Source organism: Hirundo rustica, chromosome 15 (genome assembly GCF_015227805.2).
Source record: "Hirundo rustica isolate bHirRus1 chromosome 15, bHirRus1.pri.v3, whole genome shotgun sequence".
In the NCBI taxonomy this organism is placed as follows: Eukaryota; Metazoa; Chordata; class Aves; order Passeriformes; family Hirundinidae; genus Hirundo; species Hirundo rustica.
This window is the reverse complement of record NC_053464.1, coordinates 13,126,568-13,140,963: the sequence shown is the minus strand read 5'-3', so window position 1 is coordinate 13,140,963 and position 14,396 is coordinate 13,126,568. Positions and strand designations below refer to the sequence as shown.

At 55.3% G+C, this 14,396-nt stretch overlaps 1 long non-coding RNA gene across 1 annotated transcript; it reads left to right on the top strand.

Moving 5' to 3' along the window:
* Positions 1–6,968: 6,968 nt before the first annotated feature.
* Positions 6,969–13,196, top strand: LOC120759878 (uncharacterized). Its single transcript, XR_005703242.2, has 5 exons — positions 6,969–7,292; positions 7,822–7,887; positions 8,656–9,098; positions 10,717–10,878; positions 12,222–13,196. It is a non-coding gene; the product is annotated as an uncharacterized LOC120759878 (long non-coding RNA).
* Positions 13,197–14,396: the final 1,200 nt, after the last annotated feature.

Genomic DNA, 14,396 nt, shown 5'->3' with positions numbered 1-14,396 from the left:
GCCAACGCTGCTCCCCACCACGGGAAGGGACAAGGACACTTGGTCACGTTGCTGGGACAGCCGCCACCAGCCCTGAGGAGTAAATGTCAGTTAAACCCTTGAAATCACAAGGTGGGCTCCGAAATACCCGGCTGTGAGATTGTATTTGTTTTTATCACTATTATTAGACTCTTCAGTCCATCTGGATGTTTTCAGGGAGGTTTAGGGTCCTGTGGTGTCCTCATGTTGCAGAGGGGTGGCTCCAGCCCGGCTGCTGGAATCCATGGCTGTGCCTGTGGGGAGGTTCAGAGGATCCCAGATGGTTTGGGTTGGAAGGGTCCTTAAAGACCATCCCTTTCAAACCCCCAGGTTGCTCCAAGCACTGTCCAGCCTGGCCCTGAGTCTTCTCCTCCAGCATCTCCTGGGAATGAAGAGCAGATGGAACTGCCTGGGGAAGGGCCAGAGGCTGCTGCTCTCACTGCTGTAGGGGATCCTCTGTTCCAGGCAAGGGAAGAGCCAAACCCCGCTTGGAGCAGGAGCAGGTCCGGTGTCTGGAGGCTGAGAAGCCTCTCTGTGACATTCCCTGCGTTCCTGCAACTCTGCCGCTCTTATTTCCTGCTGGAAGCCTTGCTTTGTCCTTCAGGAAAATTCCTTTTCTCCTTGAATCGAGTGTTTTGGCAATCTTTCCCTGCAAATCCCATCTCTGTGTTTTCGCTGCAGGCAGTGGGGGCCAAGCCCTTGGCTGATGGCTCCAGATGAGTTTAGACACCCCTGGGTGTCCCCACCACCTGGGGCTCGTGTGGCCGTGGAGGAGCCAGGGAGCATCTCCGCAGCTGGGAGAACCAGGGAGATGCCTCATTAAAGCAATCTGGGAGACGCTCATCCACACAGAAACCTGAATTTATTCTGCCAGCGCCGTCTCCCCTTCACCTCCTCTTCCCTGAGCAGAGGAATTCGCTGGTAGGGAACTGAAAGCACAGGGATGTCCAAGGGCTCTCTGCTGGGAATGGAGCGGGTGGAAACCCAAGGATCCGGTGGCTCCGGTGCTGGGCGTTCCCGGCACCACGGATGCGAAATAATCACAACAACACCGCGTCCTCCGCGGCCACTGACTCCTCCTGACGATGATTTTTCCTGTCTCAGGTATCCTCTCCTTTCCCCGGGCTTTTCCTCAGCCCGGCAACGTCTTGTCTGAATAATTCACCTAAAAAAAAAAAAAAAAATCCGGGGTCGCAAATAAAAGCGGGATAATTGCTAACAGCTCGCGGGCAATCCGCTGCCAGAGCACGGCTAAACTCCCGGTGAATTATTTATCCGCTATGAATTATTTGCCCGGCCCTGCTATGGAAGGAAAGCTCCTTCCCAACCTTTGCCTGACGAATGGCCTGGCTGGGGGCGACTCCAGGTGCTGACTCGGCCCTTTCCCAGCTCCCTGCCCGCTCCTGCTGCTTCTGCTGGGTGCCTGGGGCATTCCTGAAGCTTTGGGTGTCCTTCAGGCTGGGGATGAGGGTCTTGCTCCTGAGGCTGCACAATTCCATCTCTCCATGGCGATGGCACTCTGCCTCGCCCTGTGAGAGGGAGAGTTTGTGGTTTGGAGGGATGGAAAGGGCTCCGTGCTGTTCTTCCAAGCTACGAGCCCTGGAAGGAGCTGCTGATGCAGGGATGGAGTCATGGGTGGAGTCAGAGCAGGGACGAAGGCTGGAGACCTCCTGTGGGATGCTTGCTGGCTTTAATGCAGTATCAGTGTGAAATGATCCAAGGATCTCCATCCCACTCCATCCATGAAGATGTTCCTCACCCCACCCTTGGCTGAGCCAGGTGCTGGGAGCTCTCCTGCCCATGGATGAGGGGGTGATGGCCTCTGTGGGCTTGTGGAATCCCACTGCCCTCTCCTCCCCCCATGAAACACAGAGAAATGACCCTCAGAGGTGAGGAGCTGCTGGCCTGGGCTCATCAATCTCCATTTGCATCCAAAGAAGAAGGGGAAAAAAAAAAAAAAAGAGAGAGAGATTTAGGGGCGAGATCAATATTGAAAGAGCCTGTCTTTTTTTCCTTTTTCCTGTGCTCCTCTCGGGGTGGAGAACTCAAGGCAGGTACTGGGAGTAAATCCTCCCGGCTACCTGGATGTAAATCAGGAGGGAGGTGATGGATTTACGGGAGTCCAGCCTGATTCACGCTCCCGTGTCTGGTCCCTGCAGGTCGGTGCGTGGCCCTGGGGAGGTGAAGTGCTGGAAGGGGATGGAGCCACCACCACCTCCTGCTGCGGCCGAGCTGGGACCGGGGCTGGTGTGGGGGAGGATTTCCTGTGCTTTCCTGCGCTTTTCTGTGCTTTCCTGTGCTTTTCTGTGCTTTTCTGTGCTTTTCCAACCCAGGGCAGGGATTTTAGGACGTTTTGCTTTGCCTCCTTCTGCCGGAGTTCAGCAAAGCGCATCCGCTCGGACCAGAGTGCCAAAGGGAACCAATTCCCTCCTGGGAGCTGGCTTTGCGGCTTGGTGGGGAAAAAGGCTTCGGAGCGATGCTTTCCCCTTCCATCCCTCCTCCTCTCACATCCCAAGAGCCGGTGAGACTTGCTGGTGGCTGGGTTGGTGTGTCGATGGAAGAGGAGAAGACTCTTCCTTTGGAAAATCCTCCTCGGAGAACTTTGGGAGGTCTGGGGGTGGTGATGGGGGAGTTGTCCCGGCTCTGGGGCTCCCTTCTCCAGCCCTCCCGTGTCCCTGGCCGCGGCGGGGCTGGAGCAGGCACGGGGAGCTGTTGTCATTCCTCTCATGCAGCAGGAAGGATTTCTGCGAGTGCCATAAACCATCACGTGGGCAGAGCCTGGGTGAGCTCTAATTGCTTCTATTTGCATAACGAGGCGAGGCTCAGCATCCTGCTGATATTTGAAAGAGGAAAATCAAAATCAGCTCTAGATAAACAACTCCCCCCTCCCTGCCCAGCCCCTGCTTCCCCCCCCTCACTCCTAATTTGTGCATTTTTCTCCCTTAATGCAGGTTTTTTTCAAGTCTTTGGTCTCTTCAGGAGCAGCGAGACCACCCCCAGGACCCCTCCCTCCCTCTGGGTGCTGCTCCTCTCCCCTGGCCAAAGAGGCTTTCCCGGGAGCTGGTGAGGGATGAGGTGCGGAGGTGTCTGAGCGGGAGCTGGAGAGAGGATCGGGGTGGGATTGGGGCTGGAAAAGCGGAGCCGCGGCTGGAGGGAGCGGCTCCTGCTGGGGGCTGTGCCCGGGGGGCTGGGGGGGCTCCGAGCGGGAGCCCAGCAGATGTCACCGCAGCCCGGTGTCACCGCAGCCCGGCCCTGCCATCTCCTGCGGGCCGCGGTGCGATGGGACAGGAGCTTTCCTCGCCTGGGATCCCCCGGGCTGGAGGGAAGGGCGCTGTTTGCAGCCCAGGTATTGCCGGCTGGGGGATGCTCCTGCTCTGGGGCCACGGACAGTCGGGGGAAAGGCCCAGGAGGAGCTGGACAAAGGAGTGACATCCCCTGGCTGTGCTGTGACACCAGCCACGTCCCCAGGTGCGCTGTCCCTCCGAAAGCCACAGCCCTGCACACCCACAGCCCAGGGCACCAGAAGCATCCCCGCTCCTCCTGTCCCCTCGGGTCCCCAGGGTCCTGCAGCCACACCTGGCTGTCCCCTCGGCCCTGGGAGGACCCTGGGCACTGCCAACACTCGCTTGGCCGCCGTGGCTTTGGGACCTGGAGGAGCAGATCTCCTGGCTGGGGTTACCTTGCTCCAGGTAACAGGCACCATACGTTGTGTCCCTTCCTTAGGGGACGTGGAAAATGGGCTCCTTCCTCCTCCTCTTCCTCCCCAGCACGAGGGCTGGTGTCCTCTGAACCCTTCTCTGCCCTTTGGGGGAGAAGTGCTGACTCCAGATGTTTCCCTAAATGAGAACCTTCTGCAAACAGTGCCGGATTAGATTAGATTTTAGGAAGAAATTCTTCCCCACGAGGGTGGGGAGGCCCTGGCACAGGCTGCCCAGAGAAGCTGTGGCTGCCCCTGGGTCCCTGGCAGTGTCCAAGGCCAGGTTGGACCAGGAGCAACTTGAAACAGTGGAAGGTGTCCCTGCCACGGCAGGGGATGGGATGAGATGATCTTTGGGGTCCCTTCCTTCTGGGACTCTGATTTTTCCTTTCTTGGCCCATCCATATGCAGGGACCCCAGCGTGCAGAGGCGCTGGAAGGATGGGGCAGACCTGGCTGCCAGCATTCACTGCTCCCTCTGCTCTCCTGCCTGCACCAAGCCTGTGGCTGGGGCTGCTCCCTGCATCCCTGCCCTAGACCATGAAAATTCCCCCTTCCCTTGCCCCTCGTGGTGTGTGAAAACCCTCGGTCATGCCAGCGTGCCCAACAGGAGTGGGGCAGCAATATTGCCCCCAGCCCCTCCTCATCCTCCAGATCCCACAGAAGCTGCCTAGGACAGGATGGAGAAAAGGAGAAGAACCCTCAGAGGTGGAGAGGAATCTCCGCAGCTCTAAAAGGTGGGGGGAGAAAAGGAACCAGAGGAGCAGGAGATACCTTGTGCTGCACGTGGGGGCTGTGTGTGCACACACCAAATTTCCACCAGGCTGATTAAAAGGCCGGCATCTCTTGAAGCTGAAGCCAAGGTGAGTAACCTGTGGCTGTCCCAGGGGAGCTGGGGGGAAGAACTCTTTACTCAGGAGCAGCGGGGACGCTCTGCCAGGAGCTGGGACACTCGGCTCTGCGGTCACAGCTTGCCGGGAGGGGTTGGGTTTCACATCCAGCCCCTGCTGGGAGGAGGGACGCTGGCCAGGCACCTCCACCCTCATCCCCTCACTGCTGGTCCAGGGGGATGCAGGATGCTGGAGGGTTTCCCTCCTTGCTGGGTCTCTGTGGCTGAGCTGGGGTGCTGGGGTTGGTCCTGGCCGTGGTGGGGCTCCTCAGGGGTTTGGTGGAGCAAACACAGCCCAGACTCCAGCCGGGAAACTCCAGCTCTGCGCTGGCCTGGCCAAGGCTCCCCATCCCAGCCAAAGGCTCTCTGGTGCCTCCTGCCCCAGCAGCAAGAGGATTTTTCCCCCTCCCACGTGGGAAAGCATCTCCCACTGCCGTCACACAGCTCCCTCTGCCCTGCCTGGGGTCTTGCTCGCACTTCCAAATTTCCAAGCGCTTCCTGGGCTCTCTATTCTCCCCCTCCATGTTGCGTTTGGGATTTGTATTTCATTCTTATTTATCTCTCCGTAGGCTTGTCGCTGTCATTGCTGCTGTTCCTGGCTTTCCAGCAGGTTTGCTCTGCAGAGAGCTGCAGGTTGGCTATGAAATATGACAAAGCGTTCATTTAAATGCACACCATGATGTCGGTGAGTCCATTAGGGGAATTAATTTGAATGGTTGGCGTTTAATAAACAGCCTCGTCCTTCCTCTCCCCACGCAGCCCCCACCTCACCCCTGCCTGCAGCTTGGAAGGGTTAAAAACAACCCCCACGTGTGGATATTGGAGGGAGAGGGGAGCAGGTACCGGGGTCTGGAGGAGGGAGAGGAGGGGGGGGATAATAAGAGAGATCTGGTGTAATAAGAGGAATTGCAGTTTGTTTTGTTCAAAGTGAAAAAAAAAAAAAAAAAGAAAAAAGAAAAAAGCACATGTGGAAGGGGTTTGGGCTCCTGGGGTGTTTGGTGCATGGAGAAAACAGGAGGGGAACAGGGAGGACACGCTCCGGCCGCAGGGTCCCAGCCCGGCTCCGAGCGCAGGGGGAGGAGAGGGGGCTCCAAGGACGTTGCTCCCCATATGGTGTGTATTACAAGCTCCTTTCTAGTTGTAAAGATTAATTTAAAGCCTTTCTCACCTCCCCCCCATCCCTCTTCCATTGACAAATGAACATCTGGGCTGAATGCTGCCCAGATCCTAATCAAAGCATTTTTCCAGGGCCGTTGTCTGCCTTTATGGCTATCTGCTCTTCGGATGCTCTGCAGTTCCAATGCACTTGGCAATTCAGCCTGTAAATACCCCTCTCCAGGATTTATGCTTGGGGATAATGTGATTTTTCTCTTTGCCTCTGGATTCGTTTGTTTGCTTTAGTTTAACGACATTTCCTCGTCTCTGCATCACTGAGGGCACGAAGGGAATTTTCTTCCCTCCCCTCTTTGCAGGGAGTTATTAGCAATGAGCAAAATTGGCTTTTCTGGGGGGCTGATGGGCACACTGAGGGGAGGGGGCTGCAAATCCAGCCCTGACTCCCTGTTGAGCACCCCTGGTCATCCCAAACCATCTATTTTTTTTTTCCTACAGAAGCTGGGTTCTGAATTTTTTCAAAAAGCAGCTTTTCACCAAAGCAAAGCTGAGCCCTTTCCACAATATTCAAGGGCTTCTTCATCAGGGAGAGGCAGCACAAGACCAAACCCAGTATGGAGAAGCTGTTTGCTTCCCAAAATGAGGCTCAAGAAGCCAAAGGAGATGCTTGAGAGCCAGGGAGTGCTGTGGCTGGCATCCCATTCCCACCAGACTTGATTTTTTCCCCTGCAAGCTTCAGTTTGGGAGTTAAAAGATTAATATATGAAACCTGTCTAAGGTATAGAATATATATCTTAGAATAACGAACAATGTTGAATAATGTTTGTCGTGTCCCAAGTGCTGTAGGAAAGGATGGTGCTTGAGCCAGGGAAAAAAAAAAAAGGCAGGAAAATCCATTTGGGACAAATATAGGGAGCTGGAGAGGTTGTGGCAGGGGGTCCCCGTGTTGGTCCCTGTCCCTCAATGAGGAGGGAGCTGGGGAACCCAGAGCTGATGGCTTTGGGGTATATCCTGAGCATATTTATTCCTGCAGGAATCCTGCCTCCAGGATTTCTGGGCTTCCCCTTCCCTCTGACAGGGCATCGAGGCCGGTTGCTTTTCCCAGTGGATGCTTTGAGGAAGGTGTGTGAGTTCAGTGCCTTTAAACCGCCATGGAGAGGCTGTGCTGACACAGAAAGGGAGCGGGGTAATGGCACCAGTAATTAAAAATATTCTTCTAAATGAGATTAAAAAAAATCACTGGGGTGGAAAGTTCTTGGCTGTTGCACCTCGGGGCCTCCAGGAAAAGGTGCAATCTGGATTTTGGTGACGCAGGGTTGGGTATCATCCATCACCAGGACCCTCCCCACCCCGGGGTGTCACTGGGGAAACTGAGGAACATCACAGGCACTGGGCTTGTTTTTCCTAAGAAACTCCGAGTTTCCCACAAATACAAAGAGCCAGGATGAAGCTGACAAATCCCTGAAAATGGATCTGGGATTGTGAAGAGCCAGAGCTGGACTCCTGAAGGGCGTGGAACCAAAATGACCCAGCACCGACTCTGGATGAGGACAGCCCCCCATGCAAAGCTCCAGAGGTAGGGAAGCACCTTCCTGAGCATCTAGAGGAGATTTGGGGGTGAATTTTAATTTCTCTACGTTTTTGCTGTTGACTTTTAGAGCACACCAGCGCCTCTTGTCTCTTTTTTCATCCCTTTCCTCCTGATTCCCCCCAAATGAGCAATAAGACAGTGAAGCCTGGTGTAAGACCACGGCTGAGCCGGTGCATCCATGAGGAGAGCGCAGGGGAGAGCCCTGGCAGTCCCGGGGGATTTAGGGACTTTCAGAGCAGCACAATCCATGGCTGGGATCACCCCAAGAGAATTGGGCGCTGAGGGGCATCGCGGCCAAGGAGGCTTTTTGGGGAGCGGGGGGAGGAGAAGGCGTGGAAGGCTCTGAGAAGCCTTCCTCGATGTTCCCAGGGAGGAGGGCGCGATCCCTGGCAGCGATCCGAGCTCAGCCCCGGTCGGGAGAGGGCGGCCGGGGCTCCGCCGCCGAGCTGGGATCTGCTGAACTCCGCTCACAAAGTCGCTCCCAGCTTTTTCTCATTTCTTTCTGCATTTAAAGGCGGCTTCCAAATTCCTGCGCAGCCAAATCCTGCCGGGGAGCGCCAGGAAACCCGGCCAGCAACAAGTACGTGCCGTTTCTGTACCCACAACGCAGCCAGGGTCGCTCTGGTGCCGATGACGGGACGGAGCTCCAGCGCTCCCGAGGATGCGATCCCGTCCCTTCCCGGGCCGCCTCGGGCACCCTGCCCTGGGCGCTACAACACCCCACCCCAGACTCCCTAAACTCCCCGTGACCTCCCACCCGGCCCGTGGAAGGGAACGCGCTGGTTTCACGCATTCCCAGTGGGATTTACGCTCCCGGGGACTTCCTGCGCTGCCTGTCATCGCTCTCGCCGCCGATAAAACAAACCCCGTTTGTTTCGGGGCGCTCCTTCCGCACTTCTTATTTCTGTTTCTGCCGCTGCCTGCCTCAGTCCCTCGGGAGGGATTTCGGGGAGGTGCAGGGGAACAGAGGAGGAGCAAGGAAGCAGCCCCGAGGTCACGGCGAAGGGCACGCGTTTGGTCTCCGCGGGGAGCGCCAGTGGCTGGGGACAGACGGGACAAACGCCTGAGCAGCACAGGATGCATCCCCGCATCCTCGGGCCCTCGGGGATTCCATGGAATCCACCCCAAAGCCGCCTAGGGAGAGCTGAGAGCCGGGCAGCGAAGGGGCTGCACCCGCAGCATCCTCCCGGCCGTGGCTCCGGCCAAGCCCACCCATGGGACGCCTGATCTGGTCTTTCCACCGGTGACTCATGGAAAAACCACTTGTTTTGCAGCGGCGCTCAGCATGTCGGGTGATCCTGCCTCCGTGCCTCGCTCATCTGTATTTTATTTTATTTATTTTTTAAAGGATCATTGGTATGAAAACATCTGGGACCCCGACCTTCCTGAGGAGCTCTCTCACCTGGAGGCGTTTTCCCCCCTGGATGTGCGCAAGCTGAGCAATCCACGCTCCGTCGGCTGCTTGGGAGGCAGCCTGGTCACGCCCCCAGGGTTGAATTTTTGGGGGATTAGTATTTTTGAGTGGCTCTTATACAACGGCGTTGGAAGCTTGGAGGGTTTCCACCGGCTCCTTGCGTGTTGGTTTCCACTCTCCTGCCAGCACCGCCAGCTGCGTGGGGCTCCCCAAATCCCCCCGCAAGGTTTGTGGGGTGATGGGGCTGGGGACTCATCCGGGCTTGTCCTGGGTGTCCCCGCTGTCCCCAAGGCCAGGCAGGACACGGAGCAGTGAGACCTCGCTGTGTGGCTTGGCTCCTCCACGCCTCGCAGGAAGCAAGCGGGATCCATTGGCAGGTTTGTGTTAAAACACTGGGAATGGGAATGATGCTGATTCCCATCGAGTTCCCAGCACCACGCTGCTTCCCAGATACCTTCCACGGCTTCTCCTCCTTCAGAGGGCAGAGATGGAGCACGGCCCTTTCCCAGTAGGACCAGCCCATCCCAGACCCGGCTGCAGCAGGAGTCTGGGCCAGCTCTGTATTTAACGGAATTGGCTCCTTGAAAATATTTTTTCTTGGAAAAAGGCATCGAGAGGGATGAGGGATGTTCTGTGGCGCTCTCTGCTGTGTACCACACCTTCACCCTTTCCTCACAGAGCACTGACCATGCCACCACTCTCTGGAAAGCACATCAGCAATTTTTCTTTTCTTTTTTCTTTTTTTTTTTGAGGTGGGGGGGTGATGGTTTAGTTTGGAATCTGGCGTGGAAAATCATTTCCAACCCCCAAATTAGAAACAGAATAATAATACAGTGCCTTGTTTTGGAGGAGGTGGTGTGTGTCATCCCACAGCAATGAGAAACTTGTGCTGGAGAGGAGCAAAGGGCTGGGATTTGTTGTTTTAACACTCCCCAAAGGACTGACACGGCTCTGGGATGCTGCTCCCGCTCCCTTGTACCCATGGATGGGGATGGGACAGTTGCTGTGGGCAGGGGGGTGTCCTCACATCATGTGAGGAGCTGTACCACACAATTTTGTCATTCTTACACTTGGTTTTGTGGAGAAAAGGGGATTGTGCCGTGTGGTTTTCTGCCTTGCCCTTCCCTAAGGAGCTGGGATGGAGAGCTGATGTTCAGGAATGGGACAGGAGCCAGTATTTTGCCATGCTGGGCTGGAGGGAGGGGTGAGCAGGCAATGCTTTCTCCTTGGGATTTTGTATTTTGAATGCTGTGGGTCAGAGGGAATTGACTGCGAGTTGCTCTCTCTCTGGTATATCTCCCCTAGAAAACACCAAGTCCTATGAAAACTGAGTCAGACTCAGACAAAGAAGTCATGCTGAGGGAGTAGCCAGTCCTGCCAGAGATGGGCTCACTGGCCACCACAGCATTGCCAGAAAACCCTTACAAATAACGTGTTTTTAAAAACTGTGAGGAGTTCCCTCCTGTGTGGGAGCCGAATTCCCGTGCAGAGGAGCCTTCACCCCACCCTCGTTCTCTCCCTGTTGATTATAACACACTCTACACCCCAAATCTGTGCCATCTGCCTTTGGGATGTCCTCAGGACAGGCCCTGGGGGGAGAGGTCTGCATGGAGCCAGTCCCTGGGATTTAATAAGACACTTATAGTATCTTAAATATCAAGGGCTGATAGGAAACATGTGTCCCGAGGATTAACAGCCGTGTAAAAGATAAAGCCACCAGTTAAACCTCCAACCAGAGTGTTTCAAATAACCCTTCAAGGCTGCAATCTGCACTATCGGGGTAACCAGGAGTAGGATGGGGAAGGTGAAACGTGTATTGCAGCTCTTGGGATCCCAAAATCCTTGGGATGGGCTTGGGACTGGTTTTTCTCCCAGCAAGGTGATGCCCAGGGATGCCGGATTACAGGGAGGTGACGTCAACTCCTTCTTCCCCCATTTCTGCCTCCCTTTCCACCTCTCCCCCTCCTTCTAATTTTTATTTTATTTTTTTCCCAGGCCCCAGTTTCTCCCCTGTCGAGGCAAACGCTTTGGCTAATTAGCAAAACGTGTCAAAGAAAATGATTAATGTCCCGGGAGGAGGCTGAGCTGCCTTTGTGCCGGCATTGCCTGACTTCTGCTCTTAAAGGTTTTATTAAAAGATAAGGGAGCTCGTGACGGGTGAGCAAAGCATGTGCTTCCCTGGGTGTTAAAGGGTCGGGGAAGAGGGGGATGTGGGGCACATCGGGGTCACCCTCGCAGGGAGAGGTGAGGGCTCGTGTTTCCCCTCCTCTGTGCGCCACCGTCACCGCCGTGTCTGGCCTTGGCAGGGGAAAAGACTTTTAAAAAAATGGCTGAATGCCTCCTTTATTCTTCCAGGGGCAGGTAACTCAATCTCCTCAGCTGGGCCGTGAATGTCGCTGTGTTACGGGGCTCTGCCCGGCCGCAGGCTCCGGGAGCGGCGCTTTAGGGGGGCTTGGGGAGGGGATGCCCAGGATGGGCAGGGATGGGATGGGATGGGATGGGATGGGATGCTGGGGACTGGGCACAGCCAGGCTCCTGCACGGGACAGCGGTGGCAGCAGGGCCAGAGGTGCTTGGGAATGGGTCTGATGGTCCCTGTGCTCAGAGAGGTGCCCGTGGTCAGGCTGGAGCCCAGTGGGACACCCCTGACACTGTTTGCCGTGGGCTGAAACCCCCATCCCAGCTCCCTCCTGGGGATGCCAGGCCAGGTGGGAATCTGGAGGCACGGTCCCACTGGGCTCCTGCCAGGACCACCATGCACAGCATCCAGCTGTCCTCATCTCTCATGGCTTTGGACGTGTTTTCAGCAACCCTTAAAATATTTTTCCTGCAACCCAAACTCCTCCAACCCCCCCCAAATCCAGCAGCCCTTGCAGGGGGCGTTTTGTAAAAGGCAAAAATTTCCTGTTAGCTCCTCTGTGGGATCAACCAGAGCTGGCAGTGCCACAGCATCCCTGTGCCACGCCAAAATCCCACCTGGGACATCAACCTGGGAACACGGAGGGGGTGAGAGTGGTGGGAGACCCATCAGCAGCACTCTGGTTGTTTTATCAAAGCAGGAGCGATTCCCAAACCCGGCAGACTCTGGTGTCTGCAGCCACAGAGGCCCGAGCCCCTGGATGCACATCAGAGGGGTTTTGGGAGGGGGCACAGCTGGCAGGAGCCTCGGGAGGGGCTGCAGGAGCTGCTCCGGGAGGTTTTCCTCCAGCAAACAGACCTCTGGGCTTAATAAGCTATTTGTAAAACTCGCCGTGGATAAACAAGAGGCCGTGTGTCAGGCTGAAGGCGGCCTCGCAGGGCTCCGCCGCGCGGGGTGGGACCTCAGCGCAGAAATATTTTCAAGATAAACAGAGGAAAATGAGTCCTGGAGGAGGCCGGAGCTGCTGGCAGCAGCACGCCGCTCCTCTCCAGGATGATTTCGGGGCAGGAACTTGGCTTTCTGCACACTGCAGCTTATTTTTTCTTTTCTTTTTTTTTTTTTTTTTTTCCCTGCCTCTGAAGGGAACCTCGCGTGCTGCTGATTCAGAACCAAACCCGAGGAGCGGCTGGCACTGAAGGCAGCGGTGAGGAGATGTGCAGAGCCCGGGGCTTGCAGGGGAGATTTGGGGTGAGGGCGAGGAGCTGGGATGCACAGCTGCTGCTGCAGATCCCCCTCGTCAGAGCTGCTGGAGAACCCTTGGGCTGAGGTAACTATATTGGACTGGGGTGTTCAGCTTGGAGAGGAGAAGGCTGCAGGGAGATTTTAGAGCCCTTTCCAGTGCCTAAAGGGCCTCCAAGAGAGCAGGAGAGGGACTTTGGACACAAGCATGGAGAAACAGGAGAAAGGGGAATGGCATCCTGCTGACAGAGGGCAGAGTTAGATTAAATATGAGGAAGAAATTCCTCCCTGTGAGGGTGGGCAGGCCCTGGCACAGGTTTCCCAGAGAAGCTGCGGCTGGCCCTGGATCCCTGGAAATGTCCAAGGCCAGGCTGGACGGGGCTGTGGAGCAACCTGGGACAGTGGAAGGTGTCTCTGCTTGGGGCAGGAGGTAGAACAAGATGGGTTTCAAGATTCCTATCAACACAAACCATTCTGGGATTCTGAGGCTCCAGTGTGAGCAGCAGAGCTGCCCTGCCCGGCTGCTGCTGCCTCCTGCCCTCCCTCAGCTCCTCTGTTTCCCAGCAAAGGCAGAGGCAACTCCGTGGTGCCCCAGGGCAGGATATGGGCACTGCCCTGCCCTCTGCCAGGCTGGAGCTCGGGAATGGGCTGGGCTTCATCCTTCCAGCCCCTCCATCCTCTCCATCCCTCCAGCCTCACTGCCCCTCTTCATCCTCCCCACCCCTCCATCCCACCATCCCTGGGCTGTGGAGGTTTGGTGCTGGTTTCCTTCTCCTCCGTTCTGTTCCTGCTCTTTAAACTCCACAACACCCAGCCTGGGGCAAAGCCGGACTCGGGGCACCAAGGCTGGGACCAGCCACAGCCTCCGCAGCTGAGATCTCCCAGTGTATCTCTCCCTCTCCTCCCCACCCCCAGCAAATTTAATTAAAAGTCATTCAGATTCCTTTGAAAGAAAATGTCATCCGTCGACACAATTACACTTTAACTAACCAAAGCTGTTACAGTTCCTATATATATTGGAATCAGGCTGTCGTTATTAGTTCTAAGTAAGTAATTTATTCCCATTATTGTGTTCAAATTACAGGATATTACCCCCTGGGGAAATAATCCTGTTATTTGAAATGTAAAAAAGAATTCACATGGACAACAATGGATTCCTAAATGAACCCAACAACAGCCCCCAATCCCAGTGTGGTATCACTTGCCTCAGATAGGGAAAATATTAAGTTTCTTTTAAAAAGGTTCTTGTCTCCTCTCTTTCTCTTCTCCTGCCCCGGGTAAGGTAATTCGGGCTCCTCCTCCTCTTCAAGTGCATCAGTTTATTGAGGGAATCCTGGATGTGAAGGAATTTGGTGGGGAGCATGGGGAAGGCAGATATATATATATATGTGTGTGTATATATATATATATCAATATCATATTAAGGGGTGTCTCCCCTTAATTTGGTGGTGGGAAGGGAGCCCTGGGACGGTGGGATGCGAGTGCTCAGCACGGCCCCAAGGGTTTCTGCTGGAGCTGGGAACCTCTGCCTTCCTTCAGCAAAGAGCTGCCGAGGTTCTTTGGAAACACAGTCCCCTTGATCAAGATCTTCAGTGAAGGCAAATAACAGCTCATCTCTGCAACACCCAAACACAAGCAACTAATTTGGACTACCGAAAGGAAAAAGGGGGAGGGGAAAGAAAAGAAAAAAAAAAAAAAAAAGGAAAGAAAAGAAAGAGGAGGAAGAGGGAGGGGAGGGAAGAAAATCAGATACACTTGTAACCTGATTACAACAGCCAGCTATGTGTGCAAAATCACAATGCAGCTCTATAATTAAATCTCTCTTTCCCCCTCCTGCAGAGCTCTTTCCTCTAACAGGCGCGGTACAAAAACAGTCGTTAGGACATCAAATTCCAGCTCCGACAAGAGGGGACTTTTTTGTCTAAAGCTGCTCGGCTCGTCTTTAAGGAAATAATAATTATAAGCCCGGTGCCGCTGGCTGACGAGCTTTGTGGAGCAGAAAGGTCTCGTCCAACCGCCCCTTCCCCCATGCAGAGGGCTGGGTGATGGGAAAAGAGAAGGGATAGCCCTGGGAGCCA